The 12,577-nt window shown below is 37.1% G+C and overlaps 1 long non-coding RNA gene across 2 annotated transcripts in view; it reads right to left on the reverse strand.

Moving 5' to 3' along the window:
* Positions 1–2,547: 2,547 nt before the first annotated feature.
* LOC103348759 (uncharacterized) overlaps positions 2,548–12,577 on the reverse strand; it is a 152,006-nt gene continuing 141,976 nt past the window's right edge. For both annotated transcript variants that reach the window (XR_016231549.1, XR_016231546.1), the window contains one exon: positions 2,548–2,742. This is a non-coding gene — a long non-coding RNA (uncharacterized LOC103348759). The remainder of the gene's footprint in view (positions 2,743–12,577) is intronic.

The following is a 12,577-nucleotide window of genomic DNA, read 5'->3' on the forward strand; positions in this document are numbered from 1 at the left end:
GCTCATGGCAAGAACCTCGTATGATCACTGATGTCATAAAAAAGTGTTAATTGTTAAAGGAACAACAGTAGCCACTGTGCACTTGCTCCCCAGGTAGGATCTCTGTCCCTATTGAATTATAATATGAGAATTGACTGCAAATTCTCTCCCCAGATTATACTCTATATGTTGTATGTGTGCATGGGTGCAAATTGTTGAAGTCTATGATTAGCATGGAGTTGATCCTCTGTATATAAAATCATACTAAAAATGAACCATAACGAAGCAGGAGATGGGAGAGAGAGAGGGAGATGGGATGGGAGCTGGTGGGGAGGGGAGTATGGGAGATAGAACCACTATATTCATAAAGTTGTATCTATGTAAAAATGCATTAATTAAATAAAATTTAAAAAAGAAATTAACCTCATTGAGGCAATATCTGGAAAGCTAATGTTAATGGATATTTTGGTTTGATGTACAGTGTGCCTCTAATCTTTGTTTTAACAGTTTTGTAGTGAAAACAACAGAATAAATTACTCATAGAGGAACACAGTGAATATTGGTTTTATGTGCACACAGGTACAAAAAAGACATCCATAAACTTGACTGAGAATTTCTAGTTCCTCTTAGTGACTCAATAAGAAGCAGTCTGGAAATGCACTTACATTTAAATCAGAGCTTATCAAGTTTAGAACAGTCTGTATGCATTCTGTAATTATTTGAAAATGTGTATATGATTACGTGGAGCTCATGGGTACAGGGGTCCAAAATTTCTATATCTTTACCACCTATAAATTGAGATCATTTTCACTCATTTTACACTAAGTAATTTGACAAGTTTCTAGCACGTATATTTGTATACAGATACTTTCTATGTATATGATATTCTGGTTTTGTAAATTCTAATAATTTCTTGTCCAGGTCGGGGGAAGGAGACTTTTTTAAAATCTCTTCTGGGGAAGCAGAAATAAGCACAATCATTTTTTACCTTGTGATAAAAAAGGTAAAAATAGCTAATATTTTTCCATAATACCTTTCCACATTTATCACATTGCCACAAAGCTTACCCAATTCATTCTATTTTAAACTTCTCTTTTTTTCCTATTTTATTCGCTTATCCATTTGTTTGACATGTATTTATTTAATGTCTTCTTAATGGAGATAAAACATGATCTTCACTCTAGCCTCCTGGAATGGAAGTAGCAAGACTGGTTGCAAGAATACAATGCATTAAAATGTAGAGGAGATTATGATAAATTCTATGAGAAAGACAAAACTATGTTACAGAGTTCAGAAAAATGAGGGATTGTATTGGAGTGGCATTATTTTGCAGTTGGCAGTCTATCAAGAAAAATTTAAACAAGATTCATAGAAGACACTGGATTTGAACTGAGAATTAAAGATGTCATCTGAGGAGAAAGTTTAAAGGAGAAATAATGCACACTAGAGACTGCTAAATCATGTCTCTGATTTAAAGGATACACATAATGATTTGCAAAAATATATAGTGATGCTTTTAACAGTTTTTAAAATACAGAAGATTTGTGGAAAGAACGATTTTGAATTTGGTTTTGACATGATGTATTTATGTGTGGAAATAATTACAATGTAAAGACATCCTCATAAAAGGAATAGAATGGACCATATTTATCATGACTGAAGAAATAAAAAAAATAAATGATATGTACTATGTATAATGTATGCACAATTCTTGAATAGACTGAGTTTATGTTGCAATTTCCAAATGAGGTAACTGAGGTAAAGGTATTTACTACAAAACATTTAGTTGAGATTATGATAAATATACATTTATATATCATCGATTTATCAATGATATCAAATATCAATGATCAGACAGAGTAAAATTACAATTGTAGAATTCTCTACATCAAACTACTCAGGTTTCTTCAGTGCTATCAATCTGGGTTTCATTGGAGAAACATAATGGCTATAAATATTATATGAGGAATTTTTTTTTTGACAGGCAGAGTGGACAGTGAGAGAGAGAGACAGAGAGAGAAAGGTCTTCCTTTGCCGTTGGTTCACCCTCCAATGGAATTAGACTTTATGCAATTGTGGGAGCTGCTTAAGCATTCTAGTGTCAGGGAGTGTCTTCTGCATCTGGTATTTGCCTAAAGTCAACAAGTCGGGCTGTGTATTAGAAGACGTAAATCCGTAATCCATGAGCACAAACATGAACCACTGAAGTCAAAGTGGTACCCATGCCTGCCTCACAATCTCGAATCATGGTACTTCAGGAAATAGGCATGACAAACTTGGTCTCTTGCCTCCAATACTGCCCATGTCCCCCGACATAGAATTTAGAGAATTTGGGGAAGGATATACAATAGGTTAAAGACATTATTGATTCTCATTTCCATTTTCCAAACCACAGATAATGTCTTTGTGCCTAATAGGAAGCATATAAGAAGAGAATTCTGGAAAATGTGGTTCCAAACTAGCTAACTTAGCAAAGTACAGCGCCACAAGTGTCTCAGCAACTTATCACCATACTGAAATCATATTCTTTTTTTTAAGATTTTTATTTATTTTATTTGAGAAGCATAGTTACAGACAGTGAGAGAGAGAGAGAGACAGAGATAGGTCTTCCTTCCATTGGTTCACTCCCCAAATGGCTACAATGGCCAGAGCTGCACTGATCCGAAGTCAGGAGCCAGGTGCTTCCTCCCAATCTCCCATGTGGGTGCAGGGGCCCGAGCACTTGGGACATCTTCTACTGCTTTCCCAGGCCATAACAGAGAGCTGGAATGTAAGTGGAGAAGCCGGGATTAGAACTGGCGCCCATATAGGATGCAGGCATCACAGGTGGAGATCAAACTTTGTGCCATGAAACTGGCCCATGAAACTATATTCTTTAAAAAATTCTTAAAAATTTCCAAATGCATTCAAGAGCCTAATCATGCTTCATGTAACATGATGTAATTGTGTCACTCACAACTAAAAACATGTTGACCTCCCCTCAAAAGCATATCAAATCTGTTTATCCATTTTTGGATAAAGGATCTTTATTTGCTTCTTTTTTTTTTTTTTTTTTTTTTTGACAGGCAGAGTGGACAGTGAGAGAGAGAGACAGAGAGAAAGGTCTTCCTTTGCTGTTGGTTCACCCTCCAATGGCCGCTGCAGCCAGCACGCTGCAGCCGGTGCACGGCGCTAATCCGAAGGCAGGAACCAGGTGCTTCTCCTGGTCTCCCATGGGGTGCAGGGCCCAAGCACTTGGGCCATCCTCCACTGCACTTCCTGGCCACAGAAGAGAGCTGGCCTGGAAGAGGGGCAACCGGGACAGAATCCGGCGCCCCGACAGGGACTAGAACCCTGTGTGCTGGCGCCGCAAGGCAGAGGATTAGCCTAGTGAGCCGCAGCGCCGACCTATTTTCTTCTTTGATAACTCACTCTCCAGTTTCAATATCTTGTAATTTAATGAAATATCAGGCTACCTAGTACTAATGAAGATGCAAGGCAGAGAGAGAATCGATATGTCTTTACATGCATATTCATAGAAAATAAGGAAAAACTAATCACAACTATTGCCAATCTTGATTTCTGCACTTGATCATGTAGTTGAACTGGCATTAATGATACGCTTTTTCTGTTACATCCTATAGTCTCTTTGTAACTAGCAAGCAATTTGAATGGCCATGGTACCTTTGATGGTGAGCGACCCAAACATTCATTTTGAAAAGGTGTGGCCTTTAGCAGTGCTGCTTCTAATGGGTGATTGTTGTTCTTATTCAATTTTTTTTTTTTTTTTACTCTAGAACAGAAAAAGAGACCCCAGTTTCAAATTTCTCCTCTTTGCTTCTGTTGTCCAGGTGACTTCAAAGAACATGTATATTTTTCATGAATTTTTGAAGCTCTTCATAAGAAGCCTCCCAGGTTTCCCTTGAAAATTGGAATCAATCACCAAGCTAACACAAAAAATGACTTTCTTACCTGTTGATTCACTGGCATGAGAAGCTCAAACTGTCTAGGTATTCAATATTTATTGGACGTTGAGCTCCATTTTGAACTAAATTTCTGTACTAGTTGAAATTTCTGCTTATAAAACTACACCCTATCTTGATAGTGTAAAATAACAACTAGTTTCTTTTGGTCACTATATTATAGGTTAGGTCATTGAAAGGGGCCCACACAGGCAATTTTCACTTGGTTGCGGTCAGATGTTGGCAAGGGTGGCAGTGAGCTGCGTGAGTTGGTCGTAAAAGGTGGTACTCTTCCCAGCTGGCAGTTGATGGTTGAGTTCAACTGGGCTATCAATTCCCAGGCCTATCAACAGCCTTGCCGACACAGCAGTCTCAAGGCATTCACATGCTTCACATGTGAGCTGGTGTCTACAGAATGAGTGAACATGCTAACAAACATGGGCAAAAGCTTCCTGGTTTCTACGAAGATTTGGAAGTTGCCTATCCCATTTTCCATTGTATATTTGAGATAAAAAGAGTCACAAGCCTTCCCTGTTTCAAGGAGAGGGTACAAAGACACAAATGTTCCATAGAACAATGTTGAACAACCTGTGGGCATCCTTTTAACAACTATCTTATTGGTTTTTATTTCCCTCCTATTCTCGATACTCCTGTTCATTTAGATCACACACAATTTTCCAATTTCTCATGGTCTCTAAAGTACCATCAGTACTGCTTCTGTTGTTTTCTCTCTGTAGACGACTTTAAGCCTCCATTTCTTCCTAAGAAGATTGCTCTTTCAGGAATCAGCTTCAAGTCTAACACGTGCATGTCTTTACTCAATCATCCTACAGAACTTTATATAACCGATACATATATATTCCGTGAAGCATATCAAAATACTTTATCCTAGATGTGGTTACCCCTTTTTCCTCAAAATTCTGTCTTTACTTACTATCCTCAATTTTAAATATCCTAGCTTCTCTAATTACACACATATTAAACTGCATGATTTAAGAAAATACAATTGATAAATTTTGTATTTCTACCACTAATATGATATTTTATTAAATACTTGTTATTAGACAGATATATGGCTGGCTAGATTAATGAGCATAAGCAGACTGATGGATGAGTGAACTAATACAGAACTATGTAAACTTAATTCTCAATTTTAATTTTAAAACATTCTTTGAATATTTTAACTGTGCACAAATTGATAAAATTAAAAAGTGAATTTTTTTTGCTTTTGTAATATAATTTAAAATGTGAGAATGTATTTACCAATAATGTAGAGGTTACACACTTCAGTTTTCCCTTTTCTAATTCTTGTATTTTTTCAAGGGCATACTCAGGTAGGACAGAGAAATCAAGCATTATGTTGAAATGAGAATTCTGAGAATGTCGAAAGTCCACTATAGAAAATAAATACAGAAAAATGTCTAAAAACAGAGCTAATTGACTCTAACAACTAAATATTTTTTCTATACAATTTGCTTTATTGCCAAGCCAACAAATACTAATCGGGTGCATATTTTGTGCCTGGTACTGTGATAAGTGTTCTCAAAGTTAATATGCACCAATATTGGACAGGTATATATATTTATGTACTCATATGCATAGATTTAAAAATTTATTTATAAGGATTGGCTTTGTGGTGCAATTGGTTAAGCTGCCATTTGAATGTTAGCATCCTATATCAGAGTGCTGGTTTGAGTTCTGGCTGCTTTGCTTTTGATCCAGCTCCCTGCAGTGTGCTTCAGCCAGGGCAGACCTGGCTGCTACAGCCATTTGACAAGTAAGGCAGCAGTTACAGTATCTCTCCCTCACCCTACCTCTCTCTCTCTCTGTCTCTCACTCTCACTCTCACTCTTACTCTCTTTCTCCTTTACCTACTCCCAACCATCTGTCACTCTTTCATGTAAATAAACCTTTTAAATAAAAATATCATTTTTTCTGAAGTCCATCACTTGAAATAAATTTGGAATATCATATAGAACAAATCTGCCCAGGTTAAAATAAAGATCACTTTTTTCAAACAAAAATAAACTTTAAGCATAAAAATAAGTTTAAAAAACATTTAATGGTTTTTACTAATAGTAAATATTTACCAATTCTAATTAAATGACCAATTTCTTAAAAGTAATTATGTCACCTACTTTGGTTTATATCCTCTTAGACTCTAGAGCACCCCTATATGTACAAAAAGCATTCAATGAACACTTTGAGTCAAAGCTGAATCAATTTATATATATACCAATGCATAAATACACACACATATGTTTAGAACACATATTTCTTTACTGAGGCAAGTTTGCTCCGTGAAATATTATTTGGTTTTGTTACTTTCTTAAAAAAAAAAAAAAAAAACAAAAAAAAACACTTATTTCTTGAAAGTCAGAGTACAAACAGAGAGGGAAAGATAGAGATCTTCCATCCACTGGTTTACTTCCCAACTTGCCATAAGGGCCATGGCTGGGCTAGCCAGAAACCCAGGAGCCTGGAACTTCTTCCAGGACCTGACGTGGATGTCAAGAGCCCAAGCAATTGGGTCATTCTCCACTGTTTTCTCAGGCGTGATAGCATGGAGCTCGGTCAGAAGTGGAGCAGCCAGGACTCAAAATGTGACTTATATAAGATGCCAGCATTTCAAGTGGTGGTTTAACCAGCTACAACACAGCTCCAGCCCTGTATTATTAATTTCCCTAGCAATTATTTCTTCAAAGAGGAGAAAAAATCTGTGGTGTGATTATTAGGGATTTTAAATCAGTCAACTTCAAATTAATAAAGATTTTACATTTATCCCTACACCTGTGCATGTGATCAACCATATTGTCAGATTCAGAATTCTTGTAAAGAGCCCTGTCAAGCATTTATTTTTCTGGTCTGTTCATAGAAGAGTTCCACACATGGTGACATTTAATTCCTTTTGACAATGATTATGACATGTGGTTATAAAATGAAGTTAGGTAACCTTGGACACATCTGACACTTAATTCCCGATGGCAGCATTTCTCAGAGGCAACCCAAAACCCCAGCCTGGGGTTCAAGAAACAAGAATTTGAGTGAATTAGTTGAGCTTTAAAAAGACTATGTGCTGTTTTAAACCATCACACCTAATTTAATGCAATTAAGCATGACTGACACTTTTTTTTTTCCCCAAGAAGGAATTAGATGCAAGCTAGCAATGAGAAAGAATAACTTCTCCTACCTCCAAAAGACAGCTCTCCCCAGGGTGAAGTTGAGCTAATTAGCAAGGCATGGTGTAGACAATAAAAAAGGAGAACTCTAATGTCAGCTGCAGCCATGGACTTTATTATCATGAGTGCAATGACGTCCTCTAGTACAGAGCTAAAGAACACTGTTTTTACAGGGAGGGGTGATTGTTTAATTGGATTAGATTTGTCACGGACATATTTCAAACTGACACTCAAAATGTCAATCAGTTACTTCCAGGTAATGAAATCGATCTATTGTATTTCCGTGAAGCACACCAAATGGCTTAAAGCTCAGTAAACATTTTCTTTCCGCTTTTTTTCTGACATGGCCAAAATTAAATAGTGATTTATTGTCAGCACGTTACAAGGAAGCTTATCAACTTAAAGCGTATTCTCCCCATAGTGGCCTCCTCTTACTCACCAAAAGGAAATCTTGAGAAGCCTATTTTCATAGCATCCTATTTATTATTCCACATTCCTTTGCTAATTTCACTGAGTATATATATGTTTCTGGATAAATTTATTGGATATTATTTTTATATTTTTAAGGATAAAAATTGATGGTTTTAGAAGCTTCTGAAATCAAGGGTATCTATTAAAAACATCAAATATTCAGAATTTCTCTACAGACAAACCCCTCTACCTGCAAAAGTTGAGTGGCCTTCCTCCCAGTCCTGGTTGGGATCAGCTTTAACCAGGTCCATCAAACAGTCTTCAGAAGGGTCAGAGACCCCGCTCATTTCCTCTCCTCTATGAAATTCTCTCATTATCTGGTTAATGCCCCTCTTAGGATCAGTGGTTACTATATTCTCACCCTGTCTTTTATACTAAAGTGTCTGTTTAAATGTTTACAACAGGTTATAATGGAACAAACGAAGGCCTTCAGCAACCAGGGGGTCAACCAAATGCTGCTACAGGGATATACTCGGCTCCCCACCCAGGAGACAGCGGCTTGAGACATCGCCCCCTGCCAGTGAAGAGTACCTCATCATCCCATGTCAGCAGAAAGTAGCTCTAAAGACAGATCATCGTCCCTCTACCCTTCCTGGACTTTTGAGACTAATGTAATCCCATACAACTCCTGCTTTATAAAAAATAAAAGGGGGAATGTTGGGAAAATGGTACAGTCTTATCTATGGCACGATCTACACCCAGACAGGATCCTAGGCTCTAGCACCTGCCGCCATTGCTGGAAGCCAGGTGGCCACATGACCCAACCACCCCCATCCTAATGGGATTCGCTGCTCCTGCTTCCCTGCCTGCCCTCCAGCAAAGTTTTCAAAGGGCCTGTTCCTGAACACGTGGCTCTCCTCTCCTGCTCTCTTCTCTTCTGCTCGCTCCCTCTTCTTTCATCTCTCTCTTCTCTCCTTACTAGCTCCTCTCTCTGTCTCTCTCTTATACTCTCTTTCTCTCTCTTTTGCGCTCTTCGCCCCTTCCTTCCAGTCTATTGGGTTTTCCCCCAATAAACCCTTTCCCTTAAAAAAAAAGAAAACATTAAATATTTATGTTTTGGCAAAATTAACTCTGGATGTTCAAATACAAGAAAAATACGTTTATTTTTGTTATTGATGAAAAAGGAGGTCCTTCCTGCCACAGTTGCATTCTTCCTTTCATCTTCCTTCCTCTCACAAGACTTCCTGTGTGGGCTCTGTGTGTTGCACTGACAGAGAGCTGGAGAAGACTTTGAGAAGATTGTGACAGGAATGGACTCTTTGGAGACTTCCTACTTACATGTCTCACTCTAGGGAACAGAACTGAGGTTGCCAAAAAGATGACAGAAATTTAGCAATGAGCAGCAAATAAAGGCTACTGTAAAAAGAACTCTGTCATTTCTTCTTGTACATCTAGTAAACAGAAATTTTTTTGTTTTGTAAATACTCTGCATGTGCCTCATTCATGGTAAATAAAAAGCCCATAGCTCTCTGAAAAAATAAAGCACATATCAAGCAATTGAGTTATATAAATATCCTATTCAAAAGTGCTCTCATAAGAGAAGATAATTATTTGAACAAAATGAACAAGTCATTCATTGCAGTGGATTTCCATTACAACAATCTCACTTAAGTCAGACAAACTTTGTTGGGAGGGCCTTTATTACTGTTTCAATTTCTGTCTCAGTTATGGGTCTGTTTAGGTTTTCTATGTCTTCCTGGTTCAATTTAGGTAGGTTGCATGTGTCCAGGAATCTATACATTTCTGATAGGTTTCCCTGTTTGCTGGCATACAAGTCCTTGTAGTAATTTCTGATGATTCTTTTTATTTCTGTGGTGTCTGTTGTTACGTTTCCTTTTTCATCTCTGATTTTATTGATCTGGGTATTTTCTCTTCTTTTTTTAGTTAGTTGGGCCAATGGGGTGTCAATTTTTTTTTTTATTTTTTCAAAAAACCAGCTCCTCATTTGGCTGATTTTTTGTAATTTTTTTTATTCAATCCTGTTAATTTCTTCTCTGATTTTAATTATTTCTCTTCTCCTACTAGATTTGGGTCTGGTTTGCTGCAGATTATCTAGATCCTTGAGATGAATTGAAAGCTCATCTATTTGGTGCCTTTCCAATTTCTTGATGTAGGCACCTATTGATATAAACTTTCCTCTTAACACTGGTTTTGCTGCATCCCATAAGTTTTGGTATGTTGTGCTGTTATCCTCATTTACTTCCAGAAAATTTTTGATTTCTCTTTTAATTTCTTCTATGACCCATTGTTCATTCAGGAGCATGTTGTTCAATCTCCATGTGTTTGCATATGCTCTAGGGATTCCTGAGTTGCTAATTTCCACTTCATTCCTTTATGGTCTAAGAAGCTGCATGGTATGATTCTAATTCTTTTGAATTTGCTGAGACTTGCTTTATGGTCTAGTATGTGGTCAATCCTAGAGAAGGTTCCATGTACTGCTGAGAAGAATGTAAATGCTTTCTGTGTAGGATGAAAAGTTCTGTAGATATAAGTTAGATCCATTTGGGCTATAGTGTCATTTAAATCTACTGTCTCTCTGTTGGTCTTCTGTCCTGTTGATCTGTCTATTTCTGAGAGTGGAGTATTGAGTCCCCCAGTACTATTGTATTGGGGTCTAAGTCTCCCTTTAAGTTCCTTAACAAATCTTTTAAATAAACCAGTGCCCTGTAATTAGGTGCATATACATTTATATTCATTATATCTTCCTGTTGAATTGATCCCTTAATCATTATATAGTGCCCCTCTTTGTCTCTCCTAACAGTTTTTGTGGTAAAGTTTATGTTGTCTGATATTAAGATGGCTACGCCCGCTCTTTTTTCATTTCTGTTGGCATGGTATATCTTTTTCCAGCCTTTCACTTTCAGTCTGTATGCATCTTTGTTGGAAAGATGTGTTTCTTGTAAGCAGCAAATAGAAGGGTTTTGTTCCTTAACCCAATCAGCCGATCCGTGTCTTTTAACTGGACAGTTCAGGCCATTAACGTTCAATGTGACTATTGATAAGTAATAACTTTGCCCTGCCATTTGCCAAAGATATTTTCTAATATATGTTTTGAACTTCCTGTGATCTTTTGCTGTGAGGTTTCCTTTGTTTACCTTCTTTCATATTGATGACCATGTTTCTGTGTTTCTGTGTGTAACACATCTTTAAGCATCTTTTGCAGGGCTGGACGAGTGGTGACAAATTCTTTCAATTTCTGTTTGCTGTGAAAGGTCTTTATTTCACCTTCATTCACAAATGAGAGCTTTGCAGGATATAATATTCTGGACTGGCAGTTTTTCTCTCTTAGTACCTGGGCTGTATCTCACCATTCCCTCCTAGCTTGTAGGGTTTCTGATGAGAAGTCAGCTGTGAGTCTGATTGGAGGTCCTCTGAGAGTAATCTGACGTTTCTCTCTTGCACATTTTAGAATCAATATTTTTTAGATTTCTAATTTCCTCTTCTTTTCTTTGGTTTGACTGTATATTTTCCTGTGCTCTGTCTTCTAAGTCTGATATTCTCTCTTCTGCTTCACCCATTCTGTTTTTAAGGCTCTCTAATGTGTTTGCCATTTGATCTTTTGAATTCTTCATTTCATTATGATTTCTCGTCACTATCACAGTTTCATGTTCTACTAGTTGTTTCATTTCATTTTGATTCCTCCTTAATATTTCATTTTCATGAGAGAGATTTTCTATCTTGTTCATTAAGGATTTCTGTAGCTCAAGAATTTATTTTTGAGAACTTCTTAATGTTCTTATCAATTTTTTGAGATCTGTTTACTGCATTTCTTCTATCTCATCATCTTCATAAACTTGAATTGGGGTGTCTTTTTCATTTGGGGCGTCATAGTGTCTTCCTTGTTCTTGTTACCTCAGTTTCTGTGTTTGTTGATTGGCATATTGGGATATGCCATATTGGAGAAAAGCCAGGAACAGATGAATTCACTGCTGAATTCTACCAGACATTTAAAGAAGAACTGACTCCAATTCTTCTCAAACTATTCAGAACAATCAGAAAGAGGGAATCCTCCCAAATTCTTTCTATGAAGCCAGCATCACCTTAATTCCTAAGCCAGAAAAAGATGCAGCATTGAAAGAGAATTACAGACCAATATCCCTGATGAACATAGATGCAAAAATCCTCAATAAAATTCTGGCTAATAGAATGCAACAACACATTAGAAAGATCATCCAACCAAACCAAGTGGGATTTATCCTGGTTATGCAGGGATGGTTCAATGTTTGCAAACAATCAATGTGATACACCACATTAACAGACTGCAGAAGAAAAACCATATGATTATCTCAATAGACACAGAGAAAGAATTTGATAAAATATAACACCCTTTCATGATGAAAACTCTAAGCAAACTGCGTATGGAAGGAACATTCCTCAATACAATCAAAACAATTTATGAAAAACCCACAGCCAACATCCTATTGAATGGGGAAAAGTTGGAAGCATTTCCACTGAGATCTGGTACCAGACAGGGATGCCCACTCTCACCACTGCTATTCAATATAGTTCTGGAAGTTCAAGCCAGAGCTTTTAGGCAAGAAAAAGAAATTAAAGGGATACAAATTGGGAAGGAAGAACTCAAACTATCCCTCTTTGCAGATGACATGATTCTTTATTTAGGGGATCCAAAGAACTCCACTAAGAGACTATTGGAACTCCTAGAAGATTTTGGCAAAGTAGCAGGGTATAAAATCAATGCACAAAAATCAACAGCCTTTGTATACACAGGCAATGCCACAGCTGAGGAAGAACTTCTAAGAACAATCCCATTCACAATAGCTACAAAAACAATCAAATACCATGGAATAAACTTAACCAAGGACGTTAAAGATCTCTATGATGAAAATTACAAATCCTTAAAGAAAGAAATAGAAGAGGATACCAAAAAATGGAAAAATCTTCCATGCTCAAGATTGGAAGAATCATTATCATCAAAATGTCCATTCTCCCAAAAGCAATTTATACATTCAATGCAATACCAATCAAGATACCGAAGACTTTCTTCTC

The sequence above is a fragment of the Oryctolagus cuniculus genome, chromosome 3, assembly GCF_051225735.1.
Source record: "Oryctolagus cuniculus isolate XC-2025 breed Fujian yellow rabbit chromosome 3, ASM5122573v1, whole genome shotgun sequence".
Lineage (NCBI taxonomy): Eukaryota > Metazoa > Chordata > Mammalia > Lagomorpha > Leporidae > Oryctolagus > Oryctolagus cuniculus.